This window comes from Macaca fascicularis, chromosome 5 (assembly GCF_037993035.2).
Source record: "Macaca fascicularis isolate 582-1 chromosome 5, T2T-MFA8v1.1".
Classification (NCBI taxonomy): Eukaryota; Metazoa; Chordata; class Mammalia; order Primates; family Cercopithecidae; genus Macaca; species Macaca fascicularis.
Window position 1 is genome coordinate 147,838,740 of NC_088379.1, and position 25,057 is coordinate 147,863,796.

The 25,057-nt window shown below is 37.1% G+C and overlaps 1 protein-coding gene across 5 annotated transcripts in view; it reads right to left on the reverse strand.

Moving 5' to 3' along the window:
- The window catches only part of INPP4B (inositol polyphosphate-4-phosphatase type II B), an 822,790-nt gene that overhangs the window by 674,629 nt on the left and 123,104 nt on the right, over window positions 1–25,057 (reverse strand). For all 5 annotated transcript variants that reach the window (XM_005555983.5, XM_045391863.3, XM_005555981.4 and 2 more), the window contains one exon: window positions 24,146–24,208. The gene's annotated coding sequence lies outside the window, so the exon portion shown is untranslated. The remainder of the gene's footprint in view (window positions 1–24,145; window positions 24,209–25,057) is intronic.

Consider the following 25,057-nt stretch of genomic DNA (forward strand, 5'->3'; position numbering starts at 1 on the left):
CAAGGAGCCAAAAAAAAAAAAAAGGTAAGGTTTCATGGAAAGAAAAAGGGATTTGTCTTGGTAACAGTTTGGGCTTGCTTCTATTTCACCAAATATATACTAACATATATGAAATTATGGAGTTTTGTGTTAAACACTAGTTTGAAAGTTACCATTTCTCCTACTAGATACCTTCCTGAACAATTGCTTATAGTCAAACTCAGCAGTAAGGGGTTAGTACCTATACTCTGATATGCAGAAGAAAGAGGCAACTATGGAGAGCCTGATAAGCCCTTCTAGACACTTATCAAATAGACACTTGAGTAGGTTGACTACATAGGTGAACTATGGAAGTTTCTCAAAGTTGAATGAACACAATAAATATTTGTGTTTACTCAAATAGTCTACATATTTTTATATCTACTATACTATATATACTAGTACTAAAAATTTACTCACATTTATTACATATTATGAGAGTCCAACACAAAATGAACTAGATGAAATCAAATTTCTAGAAACAGTTAGACTCCCACCCACCCTGAAGCTCAACCAAGTCAAGCCTAAGTTAGGAGCCTGAGCAATCTGTTAGCAGTCTTACCAATATAAGGTTTTCCTGGCTTGTAACCCCACACACAGACCCTGTCACCTTTTCTGTGCTTTCATGGTTTTGTCCTCCTTAAGCTTTAGTAGTTTCTTTTTAAAAAATCATTCTTTCAAGTTCAAATTGTCTGTTACAATTAGACACAAAAGACTCCATATAGGCACTGGGTGGAGTTTATTTCTTGTGTGTGGTTCACAGAATTCTCGTTAATGAGGCCCTCTTAAAAACCATCTACACTTTTTTATTCCAGACTTTATCATATTCCGGAAAGCCTAATTACTTACTTTAAAAACATACAAACAGAAATCTCTTCACTAGATTATGATTTAAAGAATGAACTTCGAGGCCAGGCATGGTGGCTCATGCCTGTGATCCCAGCACTTTGGGAGGCCAACGTGGGTAGATAATCTGAGGTCAGGAGTTCAAGACCAGCTTGACCAACATGGAGAAACCCCATCTCTACTAAAATTAAAATACAAAATTAGCCAGGCGTGGTGGTGCACGCCTGTAATCCCAGCTACTCGGGAGGCTGAGGCAGGAGAATCACTCGAACCCAGGAGGTGGAGGTTGTGGTGAGCCGAGATCACGCCACTGCACTCCAGCCTGGGCAACGAGAGGAAAACTCTGTCTCAAAAAAAAAAAAAAAAAAGAAAAAAAAAAGAAAAGAAAAGAAAAGAAAAAAATGAATAAACTTTTAATTTACTTTGGGTTCACAAACTATAACATTTTTAAATAAAGATTGATTTCTGCCAAAAAAAAAAAATTCCCTAATTTGGTTGCATAGCATTAGTGATTTTGGTGCTGACTACATCTGAAGTTAGATAACATTGAATAAGACATTTTTATCAACAAGTACTAATGTCTATCATGCTGAAGAAAAACTAGTTTATCTAGAGTACTTGCTTTGGAATTAATAAGATGTGCGTTTAAGCCTGACTCAGAAACTTAGTAGCCGTGTTATTTTGTGCAAGTTACTTAACTTCTATCAGCTCGATTTCCTCACCTGCAAAAGGACCATAATAATATGTAATGATTAAAATGAAGAGATTGTGAAGAAACTTGGTAGAAAAACTGTTACTCTCTCTCCTGCCCTCTTTGTGAGTCTTTCCAGGCCATTTTTATCCTTTAGTTAATGTAAATGAGACACTCACAATGTCCTCAACTTGTTGTATTGGCCTTTCCAAACATAGCCACTTTCTCACAAACAACAAATATGTATTTGAAATCTCAGAATTTTAAATTAATAATCAGTTTTCCATTTTTAAAAAGATAATACCTCACAATAATGATAATACATTCTGCAGCAAGTTAGATTCAATGGTTAGGTCACAATACTATTATGACAGAAGTACTGTTAAAGGAACATTATGAGGGGCAGAGATGACAATGCTAGCCTTAAACAGATTGTTAAGAAGGTAGAGAGAACAAGAGCTTCTGGAGAATAAAAGAAAAATGTGCTCCCAAACTTGGTGATGAGTCCAGTGAGTCCCATTAAACAAATTAGCAGGTTTGGAGCATAGGGTTTGATGTTTATGGGTATATAAATAAAAAGCTTGTTTTCTCTGGGGCATCTTAATTTACTACAGCATGTCTCATCGTTCCTGAAAGAATGAATGATGCAATTATTAATACCCCTAAGAATGAGTTCATCCTGGGATAAAAATGGGCTCCTCTCTGAGGGCAGAATGCATTGGCACCAAACTCTGGAGCATAAAGAAGACCAGATGCATTACAGTAAGAAAAGGGGGCTAACTCGGGCAACAAGTGAACGAGCAGCACCAGACCAGTAACTCAGAAGAGCTCCACCATTTGGTGCAGCCCAATATGAGAACATTCCCTTCAAAGTATGGAAGGAGATAGTGTATCCAAAATCTGGCACTTAACTAGCCAGGAGCAAGGACTGACCTTAGAAGCAAAAGGGGGCAGTACCTCCCCAATACCAATGAGAGTGCATCGGTAGGAATATCTATTAGAAGGAGCTGTGTTTCACAGAGCAGAGGACTCACAGACTCACCAGCAACACAGGATGCAACAGGAAGGCAAGATAAGGAGGCCGGAATGAACAAACCGCAGGAACTTGTTCCAGAACATGTATGAAGAAAATGTTTAAAAACAAAACAAAACAACCTGGGGCATGATGGTGGGGTGGTGGAGGGGAGGCACAGAGTATGAGACTGATAAATAACATATTGGAAACATTTTGAGATAGCTAATTTTCAGCAACAAATCAGTAAAGAACTTCTGCCACAAGAATTTACTAAAAAAATTAATTGCATTGAGTTATATAATGGTGAGTACAATGATATATGAATTATATATAATTTGATAAAACTACCCCTTGAGACATCAACTTCATTTAAATCCTGTCTAAACAAGACATGTGTGGCCTCTATGACTTCACAGAATGAATTCATTCATCATGCAGAATTCCCTTAACTTCTTGCCACAAAACTTACACATTTACAGGCTTCTACACGTTTTTTTTACTCATTCCTCCCATTACCATGGGGAAGTTAAATTTAAAATTAACTTCCCTCCAATGCTCTGTACGAATTCCCTTCCCAATTGCTCAAAGATCGCTATCATTTGCATATTCTAACACCTGCATCTTTCATGTTCTTTTCTACTAACTTTTCTCTATTGCCACGTAAACATACTGAAGATTCCTTTATTCTTAACAAATGACAAGAACAACTCTCCCTCAAGCCCTTTCTCCTGATAGTCATTGCACTTATTCTTACAACTTACAAACCTCTTGACATAAATGCCAATTTTCTATGTACTTCTCACCCCCTACCCATCCCTCACGTCACAGTAATCTGGCTTTTGCTCCTACCTTCCCTGATTAGTGCCCTCTTAACCATCACTTTGTCCCTTGACTAACCACTAAATGTAATGCATTTCTCAGTTGTTATCTTATTTTGCATTTCAGAAACATTTGCTCTTATTGGCCTTTACCCCTTGAAATTCACCATACCCTCCTGGTTTTCCCTCAGACCTTTGTTCTCAATAACTTTTACTGGCTCTTTCTTCCTCTGACTGTTCTTAACTACTGTTCCTTCCTGGTCATATTTTATTTCCAATACAAACATATTTCCTGGAAATGTTCTCCACTGCCCTGCATTAGATGGGAACCTTGATGTTCAGGACCATCGGTTTTCTATTGACAGTCCAGATCATGTTTCTCCGCTGGACAGCTTCTACAGGCAATCCTGCACAGTCACTGAATGTATCATCTCCCACAGACTGACTCTCCCTTTTTCGTGCATCTCAGTGAATGATTGAAGCCATGAACTTAATTGATCAGTAAAAATTCTGCATATTATCCTTCTCTTCCTACCGAATCTCTCTGCCCATTCCCACCCCAAACACACACACACACACACACACACACACACACACACACAAGTCAATCATATTCTCCTGACTTCCAAGACTAGATTATTTCTCTTCAGCCATTCTACTACCCTCAATCATATATTGCTTCTGGGAAGCTGCAATTGGGGTGATATGTCCTAATGGTTCCAAGCATGAGTCTCTAAGACAGAGACTGATTCCTACCTCTCTGCCACTCATTCATGGTGCTACTTTCGACAATCTGTTAATGTCTCTAAGCTTTCATCTTCTCATCTTTACAGCTGGAATTATTATAAACTCTAGCCTCACAGGATTATCTTAATAATTAAATGAGATAATGTACAAGGTTTTGTTATAATGCTGTCAAATAGTTAAGCAGTCAGTATATTGTATTGACAGTGTTTCCAGGCTGCCAGTCTTACCCCTTGGTCTCTACTCTCCACAGTGCAACCTGGTTGATTGTCCTAAATAGAAATGTAATAAAGCTCCCAAATTAAAACCATTTGGTGGTTCCTGTTACACATAGGACAAAATCCAAATCCATTAAGGTGACTTACCAGCTCCTTCACGGCCTGGCATCTTCCACACTCCCAGCCTCATCTCTCAACCTTTCCTCCTGTCCTCTGTCATACTCACAGGTAATTTCCTTCCATTCTGCACTAAACTTCGTGCTTTCACATCTCCAAACTTCGCAAATACAATTATCCACATTTGAACATCTTTCCCACTCCTGTTTGCCTGGCTAACGCTGTCAGGCCTAAGCCCTCGAGGCCATTGCCTGGGCTGTGAATACCCATAGCACCTTGGCATACTCAGAGCACAGCTACACTTGTTTGGATGTCTGTCTCCCTTTCTGGATTTTAAACTCTGTGAGAGAGTAGTGTATATGTATCTTGTTAACCTTTGTACTTGGTTCATGATTGATACTTAATAACAATTTTGAGAAACTATATCAATCAATCAATCAATCAATAAGTTGGGCTGCTTAATGGCCTTACACAGAGAAAAGGAGCATCCTGTCCTTTGTCTAGTTTGGCTAGGGGTATGTGTTTGTTTACCTATCTGTTTTATGTGGTTTGTTAACATAACTCAATACCCAGAGCTCAGCCACTAGAGCTGATGACCTGACATTAAAAACCACTAATCCATTAAGCTGTAATCATCCTAGGCTAAGGCTAAACAAGCAAGCCTGGCTTTACTGCATGCTTCAAAAACAAATCCCATTGGCTGAAGTTTAAAGCAGGGATCTCACATTCATACACCTACACGGGCCAGACAAGCCTCACAAATGAGTGATATGCATTATACAGCATGCATTTGCTGGGTAATGTAAAGGGGCTGGGCTTAAAGGAGAATACAGGCCTTGTCTAAAGACACTAGATGTTGCTCAACTCCAGTGAATTATTTCAGATATTCTGGCTTATACTTTACATCTGGAAATCTAAAATTTGCATATGAAGATCTTTATCTTAAAACTTGGCTTATTAAAATAACAGGAAACAAACAAAATAAATCTATGGGTTCTGTCTGGCTCCTATGAATGATCAATTCATAATCTTAACTTCAGACCAATGAGAAAGAAGACAGAACTGTAAGCTGTGAATAGATAAGTACAAAGTGTCAAGTCCACCAATCCCTGCACTGGATCAGCACCTTCTTCTACTCAATTACTCCCCAAAACGTCAGTCTTATCCTCAACCACTCTCTTGACATACACCCTCTTACTCTCAGCAGAAGATCCTAATTCATAAAGAAACTCAGAGATATTAGTAAACATCCTCGTCTTCCCATTCTCAGTCTACAAACTTAAGTATAATTGGAACCACTCAACCTCAAAGGAGAGGCGGCCGTTCTCTTCTTTAACAGGAATCCTCCTACTTTTTTTCCTAATACAGTGTGATCCCATTAACTATCTTGTCTCTATTAAGGCTCCTTAGTTATGTCTTTCTGATATGGTTTGGATTTGTGTCCCAACCAAATCTCATGTTGAATTGTAATCTGTAATGTTGGAGGAAGGGCCCGGTGGGATGTGATTGGATCAGGAGGGTGGACTTCCCCCTTTCTGTTCTCATTATAATGCGTGAATTCTCACGAGATCTGGTTGTTTAAAAGTGTGTAGCACCTCCCCCTTCACTCTTACTCCTGCTCTAGCCATGTAAGATGTGCCTCCTTTCTCTTGGCCTTCTGCCACAATTGCAAGTTTCCTGAGATTTTCCCAGCCATGCTTTCTGTACAACCTGCGGAACCATGAGATAATTAAACTTCTTTTCTTTATAAATTACCTAGTCTCAAGTAGTTCTTTATAGCAATGCAAGAACAGGCAAATACAGAAAATTGGTAGCAGGAACTGGGCATTGCTATAATGATAGATGAAAATGTGGAAGCACCTTTGGAACTGGGTAATGGACAGAGGTTGGAACAATTTAGAGGGCTCAGAACAAGAAAGAAAGATAAAGGAAAATTTGGAACTCCCTAGAGACTTGTTAAATTATTGTGACCAAAATGCTGATAGTGATATGGACAATGAAATCCAGGTTAAGGTGCTCTCAGGTGGAGATGAGGAACTTATTGGGAAATGGAGCAGAGGCCGCTTTTGTTATGCGTTAGCAAAGAGGTTGGAGGCATTGTACCCCTGTCCTAGAAATCTGTGGAACTTTGAACTTCAGAGTGATGATTTTGGGTATCTGGTGGAAAAAATTTCTAAGCAGCAAAGCATTCAAGATGTGGCTTGGCTGCTCCTAACAAAGCATGCTCATATGTGTAGGCAAACAGATGACCTGAAACTGGAACTTATTTTTAAAAAGGGAAGCAGAGCATAAAAGTTTAGAAAATTTGCAGCCTCACCATGTGGTAGAAAATAAAAACCCATTTTCTGGGGAGGAATTCAAGCAAGCTGCAGAAATTTGCATAGGTAAAGATAGAATATTAATAGCAGAGACAATGGGGAAAATGCCTCAAAGGCATTTCAAAAAACTTCAAGGCAGCCTCTCCCATCACAGGCCCATAGGGAGGAATAGTTTTGTGGACTGGGCCCAGGGCTGCCCTGTGCAACCTCAGGACACTGCTCTCTGCATCCCAGCCACTCCAGCTCCACCTGTGGCTAAAAGGGCCGTAGATACATCTCACGCTGCTGCTCCAGAGGGTGTAAGCTATAACCCTTGGTGGCTTCCATGTGGTGTTAACCCCGAAAGTGCACAGAGGGCAAGAGTTGAGACTTGGGAGCCTCTGCCTAGATTTTAGAGAATGTATAGAAACACCTGAATATCCAGGCAGAAGTCTGCTGCTGGGGTGGACCCCTCATGCAGAACCTCTACTGAGGCAATATGGAGGGTAAATGTGGCACACAGAATCTCCATTGTGGCACTGCCTAGCAGAGCTGTGAGAAGAAGGCTACTCCAGACCTCAGAATAGTAGATCTACCAACAACTTATACTGTGTGCCTAGAAAAGCTTCAGCCACTCAACGCCAGCCTGTAAAAGCAGTGGAGGGGGCAGTACCCTGCAGAACCACAGGGGCAGAGATGACCAATGCCTTGGGAGCCCATCCCTTGCATCAGTGTGCCCTGGATGTGAGACATGGAGTCAAATGAGATTATTTTGGAGCTTTAAGATTTAATAACTGCCTTGCTGGGTTTTGAACTTGCATGGGGCCTGTAGCACCTTTGTTTTGGCTGGTTTCTTCTTTTTGGAATGAGTGCATTTATCCAATGCCTGAACTCCCATTGTATCTTAGAACTAACTAACTTGTTTTTAATTTTACAAGCTCATAGGTGGAAGGGACTTTCCTTGTCTCAGATTAGACTTTGGACTGTGGACTTTTGAGTTAATGCTGAAATGAGTTAAGACTTTGGGGGACTGTTAAGAAGGGATGGTTGCATTTTACAATGTAAGAAGGACATGAGATTTAGGAGAGGCCAGAGGTGAAATTATATGGTTTAGATTTGTGTCCCTGCCCAAATCTCATGTCAAATTGTAATCACCAATGTTGGAAAAGGGGTCTGGTGGGATGTGATTGTATTATGGGGGCAGACTTCTCCCTTGCTGTTCTCATAATAGTGAGTTCTCATGAGATCTGGTTGTTTAAAACTGTGTAGCACCTGCCATTCACTCTTTCTCCTGCTCCAGCCATGTAAGGTGTACATCCTTCCTCTTCTCCTACCACCATGAGTGTAAGTTTCCTGAGACCTCCCTGGCCATGCTTGCTATACAGCCTGTGGAACCATGAGCCAATTAAATCTCCTCCTGTATTAATTACCCAGTATTAGGTAGTTCTTTATAGAAATGCAATAATGGACTAATACACTTTCTTTTCAACTTATTACCTGCTTTGTCTCAGAAGGGAAATTGTCTTTTGATCTGTAACCCCCTCTGTCTACTGCCCACCTCTCATTTCCTTTCAAGTTTATTTTTCATATTATTCTATAAGTTTTAGTATTGCATTGGCATAGATTTACAGCACAGGAGGAAATAATCATTTCTATTGGCCTATGCAAATTTTCTGACTTTCAAAAAATATATTACTTAATGCCATTTGTTTATTTGACAAATATGTCTTAGCCTCTAGTATATGCCAAGCACTGCTCAAGAAGATCCATTCCAGATCTCAATAGGGATGAAAGCTCTCCAGCACAGTTAACTCCTTCTGCCCTAGGCCATGGATCTCCATCTCAGAGGTCATAGAGGCAGAATAAAATCAAAGTAGGGAAACTTGCCCATATTTTTTGTTGGCAGGATAAATTTATGAGCACAGCCAATGCCTTTAACTGTATACTGAGTCTTAATGATATTAGAATATGTTTGGATTAGCTTTCCTATTGATTTTCAGTTGGTGACTATACATTGAAGGGTACAAATTTTATATGTAAGAGAGAGATGATGTTTTTGAAAGCTTCATCAAAATGGCCAAGATATGATACTGACAAACATGGTAGAAGATGTGGACAATGGTTCCAAGATACAATCTTTTATCCCTGATTGCTACATATGATCATGTTGTTGAAATCATGAGTCAAAACCCTAGAGTGGGTTATAAAATTATTTAATAAAATAAAGCATTTTTTAAAAAAGATAAGAGAATGGAAAATATAATAGTATACCGCACATATAAAAAGTAATTTTTATCTCACAAAATATTATTTTCACATATTGAAAGCTACTTTTTTGTGTCTATCAAGCTTCATGAATGAGCAATCTATATCCTCCACCTATACCTCATTACTTCTCAATCTCAATCAGTTGTTTTTGCTTTAGTAACTCCACTAAAACTACTCCTGAAAATGCCACAGATGAACTTCTATTTGTCAAATCTGATGTATCTCCTTCGGATATAATACATTCATAGTTGAATTATCTGCAGTGTTGTACATTGTTCATATCTTCTTAAAACTTGCACTGTCTTTGCTTTTGTGACAGCACAAATGATTCTCTTCCCATCTCTCTGGTATTTCTCTCTAGTTTTGGTTCCTTGGTGTCTCTCCCTCACTCTAATTTAAATCCTGGCACTTCTGCAGAAGAGAGCATGAGCCTTAGAGAAGCCATATACAGTAAAATTGAACTTTATCTCTGCAACATGTCCCTTCCAACACTTCTTTTGGGCCCCATTACTATTGTCTCTTGCCTAGATCTTTCCTTCTCTTGATTGTCAAAAGGGGCTAGAGTGGCCTTAGTGAAAGGAAAGTCAGATCAAAGGTTTTGATTCCTTTTATCAAAACCGCTCTTTGACCCTATGACCTCCTTCCAGTCTTTGCTCAGATAGGATCTTCTCAGAGAGGCCTCCCAGGCCTCCCTATTTAAATATATATCTCCAGCCCCACCACAACATGCTCTGTCCCCCTTTCCAGCTTTACTTTTCTCCATAGTCCCTTTATAGAATACTTTATACTTATTTGTTTACTGCCTGTCTTCTTTAACTGGATCATAAGATTCAGCAGCACAGTAACTTCTGTTTTGTAGACTGCTATATTCCCAGCATCTAGAATCAGTGGCCCATAGAAAGAGATTAATAATATTTGTTAAAAGAATGAGTGACTATCATCAATCATTTATTATTCTTCTTATCATGGTAGACCTAAAAGTACACATGGCTATGTGTATTATTCTATTCAGTTATCTCTCACTAATACAGTTTTAGAAAGACCTCTTTACCATTGTTATGGTCTGAATGTGTCCCCACAAAATTAATATGTTGAAACTTATTTGCCAATGTAATAGTATTAGGAGGTGGGACCTTTGGAAAGTGATTAAGTCATAAGGACAGAGCCTTTATGGATAAAACTGATGACCTTATATAAGAGGTGTAGGCCGGACACGGTGGCTCATGACTATAACCCCAGCACTTTGGAAGTCTGAGGCGGGCAGATCACTAGAGGCCAGGAATTCGAGACCAGCCTGGCCAAAATGGCAAAAAACCCATCTCTACTGAAAAGTCAAAAAATAGCTCATCATGGTGGCACATGACTGTAGTTCCAGTTACTCGAAAGACTGAGGCATGAGAACGGCTTGAATGCAGGAGGCGGAGGTTGCAGTGAGCTGAGATCGTGCCACTGCACTCCAGCCTGTGTGACAGAGTGAGACTCTGTCTCAAAAATAATAACGATAAATAAATTAAAGAGATGCAAAAGAGATGTTCATCACTTTTGCACCTTCTACTATGTGAGGATGTAACAAGAGAGTGCTAGCCCTCACCAGACACCAAATCTGCTGGTGCCTTGATCTTGGACTTCCCAGCTTCTAGAATTGTTAGAATACGTTTCTATTGTTTATAAATTAACCAAGCTAAGGCACTTCGTCATAGCAGTAGGGTGACTAAGATAGCCACTAGGCAAAAATAAGAGATGTTTATATGAAATTAACTGAAATTAGTAGCCAGGTCTTAAAAGATGAGGACATCTGAATCCTACCCTTAACTGTGTTCCTGCTGGTTGACCCTATAAAATGCAGATACCTGCACACGAGCTGGGATGAACAGATAATCCAAATGTCCAAGGTATGCTGCCATTGTGTCTTTCTTTTTTATCTACTCCATCACACACAAGATCATTTCTATTGGCCTAAAATGTGTTAAAGATAGTTTAATTTCCTTCTTTTATTTTCCTGGCAATAGCATATCATTGTATATTGAAAGAAAAAAATTGATAAATTATTGTCTCATGAATTCTAGCCAATCGCAAACATACTTGTTTTCTTTTTTATTCACTACTATAGCATTTTAAAGAGATATTTTTTACCATATAAATGTCAGCTAATCCACTAAGATTTTTCCCCTAATAATAAATAAGTACTTCTCCCAAGCCCTCATTCCTAGGGAGAGGAAAGAAAACAACTTAATTTTCTCTCCACACCCCCACTTTATCTTCATCTAATTTTCACAGAATTACAATAACTCTCTTAGATTGTACTATTATCTCCATCTTACAGATGAGGAATATAAGACATTAAAGGGAATAACAAACATGTCCAGGGTCCCCATATATCAGGTGGAAGAGCTATATTTTGACTCTGAGGCCAGTGTTTTGCTAAAGCCTAAGGAAAGGAAAGAAATGGGAATTATGGGACAGAGAAAATATTTTGACAATCATCAAAACCAATAGGACTTGGTGGTTAATTTTGAAGAGGCTAAGAGCGAAAGAGAAATTAAGGATGACTCCCAGGTTTCTGTCTTGGTTAACAGGGTAGATGATGGTCTTCAAAGAATCTATAGAAGGAAGAGAATGAAAGTACAAGTTTTTGGGATCAATTTTAAACATCAGTTCAAGATGTCTCTGGGGATACAATTTTGAAGTTCAGAAGTGTAGCCTGGGCTAGAGCTAGAAATATGGAAATCAAAAGCATTTAGGTAGAATACAGAATCTTGGAGGAAGCTAGGAAGTTCACCCAGAAAGAGTCTACTGCATTTGGCAAATGGAAAATCTGTGAAAGAGGAGTTCTATTGGAATGAGAGAATAAGTGAAAGATTGTTGTGGATCGAAGAGTAAATGGTTGGTGAGAAAGCAGAAATGGTAAGACAAGTCTACTCTTCTGAGAAATACTTAAAGAGAAAAGGAAGTTATTGAACATTCTCTGAAAGTCACACAGCGGCACTATTAAATTTTCTTGAACTAATAATCTTCCATTTGATGCCTTCCAAAATCGACCTTTTCCAGAAACATAACTCGGAAAGTCTCATGTCCCAAAAAAGGCCTTGCCAGATATGGTTGTCCACCCTTGAGAGTCCCCTGAAACAGTCCTCCTTAGGAAATATGTGCTGGCCTCTTCTACATCCTCGGCGTCTTAAGATCCTGCTCAATTAGGAAAGCCAGTCTGTCTAAATAAATGCTAATGTGTTAAAGTGTTACCCTCTCACTGGGTAAACTTTGGGCTTCCCACTTAGGAAACCATGCTTTCTTCTAAAGCAGCATTTTACAATGTGCTTCATTGAAACCTAGTACCACTAGATGCAATGAGTATTACATGAAAACATATACTAAAATATAGAAGGCTTCATGGTCCACGAATTTGAGAAAATGCTGGGTTAAACAAAGTGAAACAGGTTTCTTTACAGCAAGATTTCTCAGAGACGAATATTCTAATGTGCATCATAAAATTACGGGAGGGGGATATAAAATTCAGCATTTTCCAAAATTACCTGATGAGAGGACTTTCTTAAAGGTTCATCATATGGGTCATAAAATTAGGACTATGTCATCCAATAGGAACAATATTAGCAGAGGGTATTTCAGGCAATTTGACAGACTGATTAGAAATCAAACTTGGAGCCACTGTCATAGTAGCAGGCATCACGCCCTCAACCATGTTCTCTTCTTTTCTCCTTACTTTCTGTACTTTCCTCACACGTTGACATAAATTCAGGCACAATCACTTTTAATGAGAATGGACCCTTGCTTGAAAATTGAAGTGTTTGTTTTCCCTTTTGATCAGCTAAAGTCTATGGATTCCATAATAAAAACTGGGATTGCTGCATGTGGTGCTTTTTATTTCACAGACCTGTGGTGACTGACTACAAATGAGATAAAGCTGATGAATAAACTTGTTGATCGTTGATATTATTTCCTTCCTTCTATTTGTTTTTGTTTTTCTCTTTTATAGCTTGCAAGCTCAGTTGTTACAAGAAAAATCAATAAACAAGCTTTTAAGGAAACTTACACCCAGGGAGAACAAAGGCCCTTTTTGCCTTGAAGTTACTCTTTTTCTCTTTTAAGGGAGTAATATCCAGTCCACAGCCAGAGTTCACTTTCAAGTCAACAGGAGCCCTGTGTACTCACGAGGACTCTGCTGGGAGAACAAGGGCCCCAGATATTTGCAAAATATATCTGGGTTATCTTCTGGGAATTGAACTGTTCTACAAATCAGACTGAACTGATGAACAGAAACTGATATACTCAAGAAAATAAACAATTGTCCACATGTCCAGTGGCTAGGAAATAAATTAGGTAAATCTACCAAAGGCAGTCTTTTCATGTGAATATAAATGAAACATAACCCTGTTAACTGAAGTAGAGATTTTCATCTCTGTCCTCTCCCAGAGTTCATACCTGGGTAAGAGAGACCAAATCCTTTTGAGCTCTCTGTTCTAGGTAAAAAGATTTTCATCATTGAATCCTGGTATTTAAGGGATTTAGCCTTGGACCACATGTGCGATTTGCAAATTGGAACAGTATCATCTAATAGAACAGTGAGATGATTAAAATGCTGCATAATTTTGCAATGTCCAGTATGTTAGCCAGTCGTTGCATATAAATATTGAGCACTTGAAATGTGGCTAGTATAAAGAAATTCCCAATTTTATTTAATTTGAATTTAATTCAAATTCAGATAATCACATGTGCCTAGTGGCTATCAGCTAGCATAGCAGTAGAGAGTAGGAGTAGAATTTGTCAAGTTGGAATACCAGCTTTTTAATAGGGTGCATAGAGTAACATGGGGATCTCCAACCCCATTTTCATCCAAGAATAGTATATCACAAAGCCAATGAAATACAATACTGAATACAAAATGTCTATAACCACCTGGTAAAGCAAAGTGCGTAGAAATAAAGGCATAGGTGAAAGTGGAACAGCAGTACCAGGTAGAGCAGGGTCTGACAAGTGTAGCAGAAGAGAGCCCTGGGAAGGAGCTATGGGAGAAGTTAGTGTTGCAGTTAGCTATGACTGCCTAACAAATTATCACAACATTTAGTAGCATCAAATATTGACATTTGTTTTGTTCATGAATCTGCATTATAGGCTGGGACCATGGGGAGATACCTTTTCTCTGTTTCACTCATTATCACTTGGGCTGTGCCAAGGCTAGGAGCTGAGACCATTTGAAGATTTGTTTATTTACATGACTGGCAAATGATGCTGGCTATTGGCAGAGACCTTAGCTGGACTGTCAGCCGGAACACCTTACAAACGGTTACTCCATTAGGCCTGGACTTTCTCACAACATGATCGCCAGATTCTAAGGACAGGGGTCCCAAAAAAGAGATAGGCAAGCAGCTTCTATGTCAACTTTATGACTACATTTGGAGATCACATAGCATTACTTCTCCAGTGCTTATCAGAGCAGACACAAACCCACTCAGGATGGAGATGCCAATGAGGTTCTGGAAGAACATGTGAGATTAGAGACATTGTTGTGTCCATTTTTGGAAACTAATCCATTGTCATTAATTAAAATTGTTTCAGACTCAAATAAAAGAAATCTTAGTCAAACCTATTTAATAACATACACATACATATTCTATAAAAATTAGCAAGTTATAGACTTCAAGTACAGCTAGATTCAGTGATCCAAATGATACTATTGCATCTTTCTAATACTTGCTCATTCATTCCGTATCTTGGCTCTTTCTTATCTCTCATTATATTCCCCAAATGCAAGAACAAAAAATGACTGGCTGCCATACTTCAACATCCTGACAATTTTGATCCTAAAAGAAGAATCTTTCTCTCTTAAATAGCATTTCTCTTGTTATGGCTATGAATAATTCTGCTCAGGTCACATGCCCAATCCTTGTAGAATCACTGGGTCCTGAAAAGTAAAGTTTCCTAATAGGCCAGGTAGAGGTCCCAAGTCTACCATAGCAGCAAGTATTTAAATCTCATTTTATTTAAGTTTTTTCATATGTAGGATGGATTTCTGGTGTATTCATTATAAAACAACCTCAATTCTCCCACCTCTTCTATCCAACCAGTAGCATGCGGTAATTTATGTCAGTTCTGAACCTTGGGCCTCAAGAGCTCTTTCACATTTCTGCCTTCTCTTTCTTAGAACCCTGCTACCAACATGAGGATAAGGTATCAAGTGATAGATTAACATAAGTAAAACTTCTAATTCAGTTTCTTACACATAAGAGCAGGATAAATGGTTACTATGATCAATCTTATTATTTCTATTTTCTAGTTTTATCTTCATAATAACCCTAGGTATGACCATGGCAAGTATTATTTGTCCTTTTTATTAATGAGGAAATGAATATACCAAGTGGTTAAAATGTATAGATTACCAAACGCGAAAGTACTGATAGGGTGGGCTGTTAGAACTTGAAATACAGGCTAATGAGATTAGTGGCTGCATGAAGGACAGTAAATTTTGACGCTAAATTTTATGAGGATGAATTTTGAAACTGACTTGATGGAATTCATAGTGGCTAATACACATTAACTACTTACTATGTGCCAGTAACTATTTTAAGTTTCTATTAATATCCTCACTTAAGTAACTAAATTATGTAAGTATCTTCTTTCCCAGTTTTTTAGAAGAAGGCAATAGGAGACACAGAGCTTAAATAACTTGCTTCAGCCAGGCAGCAATAAGTTAAGAAGTTACCAGTCTGGGATTTGAACCCAAACTATATGGCTTCCAAAATGTTCATCAATGGTAGACTGGATTAAGAAAATGTGGCACATATACACCAAGGAATACTATGCAGCCATAAAAAAGGATGAGTTCATGTCCTTTGCAGGGACATGGATGAAGCTGGAAACCATCATTCTGAGCAAACTATCACAAGGACAGAAAACCAAACACTGCATATGCTCACTCATAGGTGGGAATTGAACAATGAGATCACTTGGACACAGGGTAGGGAACATCACACACCAGGCCTGTCATGGGGTGGGTGACTGGGGGAGGGATGGCATTAGGAGAAATACCTAATGTAAATAATGACTTAATGGTTGCAGCAAACCAACATGGCACATGTATACATATGTAACAAACCTGCACGTTGTGCACATGTACCCTAGAACTTAAAGTATAATAATTAAAAAAAAAAAAAGCAAAACGAACAAACAAAAAAAGAATTGCCCCTTGTACACTCTGCTGTCTCTGTAATGAAGAATAAGATGTTAGGAAAGGGGAGAAAAGAGTCAAATTCTAGGTGGAAAGTATGGTAAATGCAAAGCCATCAAGGTAGAAACAAGTAAGTCACACACATATGAGATCAACCAGGCTGCATAGCTACAAGGCAACATCTGGGTGAGGAATCGACTGGAAATGAGGTTGAGAAAATTTAGAATGCAGCAGTGGAAAAGTGGTCTTTGAATGTCAGACTGAGGTGTTTGAATTTATGAAATAGCCCAAAGGAAACTTCATTCTCTCTGTTTTAACTTAATCCACATAAATGTGCAAGCAAATTAACATGTTGAGAAGAAACGCACTGATACATACAGAAATGGAAGTTAGCTTTTTAAGTGTAGTTAAAACAGTTTGTTTAAAATTGGCACCCTCTCTATTCAAAATATCTCATGAGCAGTTTGTCATTTAACTATAAATTATGAAGAAAGTGGCAGACTGAAGACAGATGCCCCAGTCAGATCTTATTCCTCACCCCTTCTAGAAAGTTAAGTATGGGAAGCATAGGCTGGACTATTCTAGATCAAGCAAACTTGTGCTTCCACATCAGACTCTATGATAAGAGTGTCTTAACTGAACATCAAGCTAGTGCTATGCCTTCCATTCATGAATAGCACTTTCTCATGGCACAGGAAATCGGGGCCATGAGCAAGCGCTACTCATGAATGAAAGGCACAGCACTAGCTTGATGCTCATGCCAAGCAACTGCAGCATGATTTCAAATGTCTGCCTCATCATCTGTAAACATAATTAAAGAATAACAATCACAGTCTTGGGGAAAATCCTGATAAGTCCCTTTTACTGGTAGTTCTAAAATAGAGACGCAAAACTTAGTAAGATTTAAGAAACTCAGTGTTAATCTTATGAAGTTAAACCAATAATACTCAAATATAACAACTTCAGTATGAAAGTACATACTCCCTTAGCCTATGCACTCGCTCAGTTAGCCTCACCTCATTATACCAACTAAAATAATTTTTAAAAATCTTAAACTTGATAAAGATATAACATTTACGTTAATATTTTCCTTGGTACAATGTGCTTCAGGAAAGCAAATGTTTTTATAATTATCTTTACATCTTGAATGGATTTAAAGTGGATTTTTTTCCAAGGGAGTGAAATGGGAACAACTCTTCCTTTCTCTTTATCACTTACAAATCTGCTTCACACTTGGTTGACTCACGCCCAATCACCTATGACTGATTTCTAACTCATGCCTAAGATCCAACAAATTAGACTGAATCTTCCTGCTAATGTAAACCTAACCTTATAAAAAATTAATGGCATTATTTAAAATAACATTATCAGTATCTATTGAACATTGGCCAACACTACAATTTTCTTATTTTTTATTTTTTGAGACAGGGTCTTACTTTGCCACCCAGGCTGGAGCGCAGTGGTGTGATCACGGCTCACTGCCGCCTCGACCACTCGGGGGTTAGGTGATCCTCCCACCTCAGCCTCCTGAGTAGCTAGGACTATAGGTGCCCTTCACATGCCCAGCTAATTTTTATATTTTTAGTAAAAATGGGGTTTTGCAATGCTGCCCAGGCTGGTCTCGAACTCCTGGCTTCAAGTGATCTGCACACCTCGGTCTCCCAAAGTGCTGGGATTACAGGCATGAGCCATTGCACCCAGCCTACAATTTTCTTATTAATTTGTGAAAAAAAATGAGATACTTTTACTCATTCTTAAGGACTAAAAAATTATATGTACTATAATTCAAGGAAAATATCATTTTTTTCTTATTTCTAGATTATGTTGTCAACTCATGAGCAAGCATTCATAATAATCTATGGCATCTATCCCAAAGTTGAGTACCTTGTAACAACTGAACAGAGATCCATGAAAGTTTAGAAATTATTAAGGAAAAAATTTAAAGATAGAATTTACTAAGTAAAAAGGGCACAGATGTAGATGCCAAAAAATTAATACCACACAATCTTCTGATGGGCTACAGCACCAAATGCTTTTACAAAACCAGAATGAAACAAACCCAAAGCACAAATACTCATCCAATGATAGCATAAATGAATCATAAAGCATCGAAGCAGAAGTTTAGAGCTCTGGCATCAGGTATAATTCCTGACAAATTACTCAAGTTTACCCATAATTCTTCATTGCCATCTCAATGATACAGAGAATACTGGAAGTAAAAATAACTTGTTACATGTGAACAGAAACTGGTTTAGAAAATAATTCCAAAATATTTTATGCCTGCAATCCTACTCTTTGTATGGGGGAAAAAATAGTTCTTAAACTTTCAAATTACGTACCTGCTATTCCCAGATAAGATGTTCTAATGAAGTACCATTTTTTATTGTTAACAAATTAAGGTCACAGGAACCCCAGGAGGTTGCTACTGACATCTAGTGGTATACTTTTTAAAACATCAAATTCATTAAAATATAGAGAGCTATGCCTCATTATCCAGTGGGATATGGTTCCAGGATTCCTCTTTCCCAATGTACCAGAATACATGGATGTTCAAGTCCCTTATATAAAATGGCATAGTCTTTTCATATAACCTACGCACATTCTCCCAGACACTTCATATCATCTCTAGATTATAATACCTACTACAGTGTAAATGCTATGTAAATAGTTGTTATACTGCATTGTCTTTTAATTTGGATTATTTTTTATTGTCTGTTTTCAAATATTTTTGATTCCCAGTTGGTTGAATCTGTGGATGTGGAAACCATGAATATGAACGACCAACTGCATGTGTGTGTGTGTGTGTGTGTGTGTGTGTGTGTGTATAATCTCTCTCTCCCTCTCTCTCTCTCTCTCACTATATATATATATATATATATATATATACACACACACACACACACACACACACACATACAGTTTTCTCATTTTTATTTTTTGAGACAAGGTCTTACTTTGTCACCCAGGCTGGAGTGCATCTCGTGTGTGTGTGTGTGTGTGTGTGTGTTTGATTTTCAGCATCATATATATATATATATATATATATAGAGAGAGAGAGAGAGAAGAACAAACATACATTTATATTCATGTGTGTACTTGCAAAATCTAGTGGACATGCTACCAATTATTTGTAGCCCAGATCACTTTGCCTTCAATGATGTGATTCTCCTTCCAAGGTAATCTTAGTGCTGTAAAACCAGAAATAAAAATGAGCAGATCTGCTAAAGCCTTAAAGGAACCAATTTCTTCAAAGACTTTAGTCCTTTACTGGGAATTGCCAATTCTCTGAGAGCCCCAAAGGCTTCTCCCTAACCCCAATAGGCCTAATTTCTTTTCAGCTTTCCAAATAACCATGACCCTACTCCATTTCCATACCTGGCATTTAAGTACTTTTAGGATCTTAGCCTAGAGAGACTCCACTATAGAGCAGAGTATATGCTCTTGAACAAAAATGCCTTTGTTGGGTAGGGCAGGTTAGATTTTTCTGCAATGATGTATAGAGTAGCACAAAGCCAGTAAGTGATAGAATTAGGCCATCTCCCTTTGGTGAAGAGAATGTGTTCCTACAGTGGTGTTATAAATTAGTTGATTTGAACTTAGATTTTATTCTTATTAAAAAGATGTCATAAGACCGGGCACTGTGGCTCGTGCCTGTAATCCCAGCACTTTGGGAGGCCGAGGTGGGCAGATCACGAGGTCAGGAGATCGAGACCATCCTGGCTAACACGGTGAAACCCCGTCTTTACTAAAAATACAAAAATTAGCCGGGCGTGGTAACACACGCCTGTAGTCCCAGCTACTCAGGAGGCTGAGGCAGGAGAATCTCTTGAACCCAGGAGGCAGGGGTTTCAGTGAGCCAAGATCACACCGCTACACTCCAGCCTGGGTGACAGAGAGAGACTCTGACTCAAAAAAAAAGTCATAAAAGCTGAGTAGGTTCTCCAGGTAGTCCTAATTAATACAAAACATAGCAAAATTATAACTTTCTTATTACAAAGAGATCTTTTAGTCATTTAAATATACCTTCAGTGGAAATCCTGGAGATTCAAGGAGCTCATTCACTCAAAATTTGTCTGCTTTACTCATAAGGAAAAGTAAACGTGGTAGGCAGAAAGATCTTTTTTACAATTATATTGAAGAAAAAAAATCCATGTCTGTGTGTGCACCTTTATATATGATGATATCAAATTGTATACACACACACACACACACACACACACACATACACACAAGAATATACCAAAACATGCAAATCAATGACAGTATGACAGATACCACAACTAAGTGTGAGTGAATGCAGTGTAGGCTGGCTAAGGGAGAAAGATAGTTGTAATATAACGAAGGTCTCAGAAAGCATCTTAAAGAAAAGTTTTAAAATTATATAGTTTTGGGAATAAAGAAGAAAGCAGACTAGACGTTCAAAGTAGAGCTTTAAACCTAAGCAAAGACAAGAATGTTTGGAGTATGTGGTGTTAAGAGAGACATAAATAGGGTAAGAAACATAGCTGAGGAATTTATGGAAGAACTTGAATAGTAGCAGGAGCTGATTCTAGACAATGCTATGGTTTATAGTTCTGAGAGTTTCAAAAAGATAAAATATTGCACAGAAACTAATACCCAGAAGAGTTAAGAAGACCAAGAACTTTTTGCAAATGAAAAAAATCATAAAAACAACAAAAGCCAAATTCTTAAAAACTACCATAATAGCTTTTCATGAAATTTTTCTTTAATAATTACTTTTTAATCATTTCTCCATAAGAATGTTCAATGATTTATTCTCTGATTGCAGTTTCAATACTCATTGAGCGCATACTGTACGCAATGTTATAACTACGTTTTTGTAAAGCATTGTATAGTATATATCGGACATAGAACCTAATTTCAGCATTCTGAGATTTACATGTATTTTTTATCACTAATCCTAAACTATTTCTAACTCCCATTTAAATGCATGGTCATTAGCTTATTAATCAACCTGCAAGTTACAATGCAGTACTTTCATTTGTTATTATTATAGTAGGTATGCGATAAATAATAGAAAATATAATCTGTAATAAAGTCTTAAAATATCACATATCCTTTTAAATCTCAACATGTATCATGTCTATATCATTTTCCACATCAAATAATAAACCAAAATAAAATCAATCTGTAAACAATGTATTTACAACTTATTTCTTACTGTCCTTGAACATAAGTAACCCCATACAGTAGCCTTATAACCCAGTTTCTTTTCAATTTTCAAAATTGTATTTATAGTAAGCCTAAATATAGTAAACCTATAGTACCTAAAAGAATTGCTGAATTCTTAATATGCTGTTTCAATCTCCTTCAGAAAAAATTCAATATATGTGAGAATAAAATTTAATATTCCTGTATAATAAAAATATAATTACAGTCATGAAATTTCCTTAATTGAAATTTGATCTATTTCCAGGACATGTAAACCTACGTAAAAATTGAACAGAATCACAGTCTCTATTTTTACACGTAATCCAACCACGGTATACCTACCAAGTATATTGAAAGATATTTTAACCTCATTGATGTTGCCTCTGTCTTTGGATGATAAAATTAAGAATATTGTAACTATAACTTATAACCAATAACTTCACATTAAAACACTTCATGAAAAGTTGTTTAAATGCCCTTTTGAAAAGAGTCAAATGTAGAACTCACAGGTATCTGCACACATAAAAGTGTCCGTTAATCCAACAGATTGCATGCTGAGCCCATTGCCAGAATTAATCCTACACAAAATGAATGTGTTAGTCATCATGTATAACTAAGAAAAGCTGAATGGTTCCATTTGTTTAAAAATAACACCTTCACTAGTATGTCTTAAATTTTTCACTATTTAAACATTGATATTTAAATGCACATATTCCATCTGAGATAATAGGCAGAATGTTAATATGTTAGCGTGTATTCTTATTAATAGGAATTTTACAAGATTGCAAACATCCCCAGTTCAACAAATCTGTAGGACCAGCCCAGAAAGATAATGACATGAACGTCATTTCTCCTGGCCATAGTTCTCCCATCCCCAACTACTCCTCCATATCTCACTTCCACCCTCCACAACAACATACATATCTTGGATCTTAATCACCTTGGGAGTTGTATCATGCCAAAGCTCTTGGATTTTGGCAATACACAGAATGATTTCTTTATTTTCAAAACGAAAAACAAACAAACAAACAAATAACGAATTTTGTTATTCTGGGTACACTGATGCTGAAAATTCTATCCCGCGAATGGGAATTACTTTCCCTCACCCCAAGCCTTCCTTTGTTACATTCACTTCAAACTAAGGTTATACACAGCTTAAATAAACAAAATAAAAGCCTAAAAACGAGTATATTAGTATATACATACCTCTGAGAAAAGAAAAACTCACATAAATGCAACCTGGAGAGTCTGTGCTCCCTGCATGCCTTATTTATATTCTAAAGCACATGTATCCCTGACCTTTCCAATTAGCTTCATGTCATTTAGGATCTTTTTCTTTCTCTCTTTACTGTGCCATCTTCCATTGAGTCCCCTTCAACAAGCACTTTTCTATCATTTATCTCCATATGCCTACATCACACAGCTCAGCTTCAACCTCTTCTACATATTGTATTTGTTTTCTTTCTAATATCCCTATTTGCAGAGTCAAAGTGAATAGTTCTATGTAAAAGACAACCCTCAATTAACTTCATTAACCATTTAAGAATATTTTAATTTGAATTAACATTTCAGTATAGGTAAAACTTGGATAGGGTGACTACCCTTAGGAAAAGAAGCTATTTTCTCAAGGAGTTTACACCTGTTTTGAAGAATTAACTAGAAGCCAGAAATATGTAGAAATATATCACATTTGTAATTCAAATTTAACAATTTATTTTTGCTCAACTGCAAATCAAAGTTCAGAAACAAGTTTTCTGCTGATGTCCATTAAATTTAAATGCTACCTTTATTTCAGTACTCATTTGCTTTTAGAAATTCAGAAATTTGTCCAAAATAAAACCCAGTCAATTCTAGTTAATATAAAAATATATAATACATTTCATTAATATATATGTTCATGAACATACAGTGTCATCACATCTTCATAGCTATATAAGTAGACAGGACTAAATGGATGTCTCAGTTCCCTTCAAAATTCTAAACTGTCTGAAACTTTTCTGTAAAAATCTCTTTTGAGATAGGAGTTTTATTCATAAAACATACACACATTGTTTATCTGCCACTATACTCATACTTTGTATACATGCGTATGTCATTAGAATATTTGCAGGAGTTTTCATATTCTTAGAACAACATATGTAAATAAATCACATAGCGATTTGAAAATTTAGCAACTAAATATGCAATCTGTTAAGCATAATCAGGCATGCTATTCAACAACTGTATGATATAATTCAATCTTTCCAAAGAAAATATGTATTTTGTATGAGGATGTCTTCATAAAGTTTGATGACATTTTCTAGAAATTCATATTGAAATTTTTTTGTATATTCAAAAAAATACATAAAGTCATCTAATGCCAAATAAAGGCACAAAGAATCTTATCATTGTACCCTAACAAGGGTCTAATGCTGTTATCACCTATCATTTGTAAATATGATAAACCAATTGGAGTTATTTCCAAAGAGATTGCAATCTTATAGTCAAGATCCTATTTATATATTAACATAAACTTCAAAATGGTATCAGAAAATTAACCATTACCCACAATATTTTGAAAAGCTATTATATATCTAAAAATGTACTGTTCACTTTATCAATCTCATGATCATCGTAAGGCCTTCCTTGGCTTTTCAGATAATAATTTACTTTTTTGATGGATAATTCAATATCTAAAACCAGTAATCAAGGATAGCCAACTAGTTTCATGTATCAGAGTTATACAGACTGAAAAAAAATATCAATTCAAAATAAGCATTACCTTTGTCTAATTTTTCATAAAAGACAGAAGATCTCTTGCCAGGTAACACCATTTCTTTGTGTTCTATGGGAAAAGAGAAAGAAGATTAATAAAAACAACCTTTCTTTTTTCCTCTTTAAATGCTTCTTAAAGAAGATTCATTAGTAATAAAGGTCAGAGAAGAAAATAATTTAACAAAATATTCAGCTCCATTCAGCAGCTGCCTCAGGAAACACTTGCTTTAAATGCCAAATTACTTCCCCAAATGTCCTTTCTCCCTTGCAGCTGAGAACATGGGTGACTGCAGCAGATACTCAGCCCTGTTTTCTTTGCTTATCTTTCTTCTCTCACATGTGAACAAGACTGGCACTCGAGCAAGAAAAGGCACTAGCTTCGATCATTTCAAAAGACAAGACGTAAGCTGTGTCAGGACAGAACATTTACTTGGAACACAACGGACTGAAATGGAATTTACAATTATCTAAACTGACTTTCTTTCCACCACTAGTGAGCATGGGTTTTAAAATATTCATGGAAGTTTTGGTCTTTCCACAAAGTAATAAAATGAGATATTGTGGGATAACTGTAAATAATTACAGATTTCCTTCCTTATGAGATGTAATTTCAGAGCTTTTCTATGCTGCAATGAGGAGGAAAGTACTTTATCGAAGTCAAAAGTTATGAAAATATATCTTATTCCCTCCCTTAACGTGTAACAATCTTGAGGAGTATCCCATAAAAGATTTTACTGTATCATTATCTAAATGTTCACATTGGAGGATACAAAATTCAAGCCTGAGCAATAGCTTTCCAGAAAGGACTGTCACATAGATAGGTAAGAATTTTAAATTCACCCCTTAAGAAAGTTATTTGGCTAAAGAGAAGATGCTAACAGTTTAAAACAACATTGATTAATTGACTAAAGCAGTCATA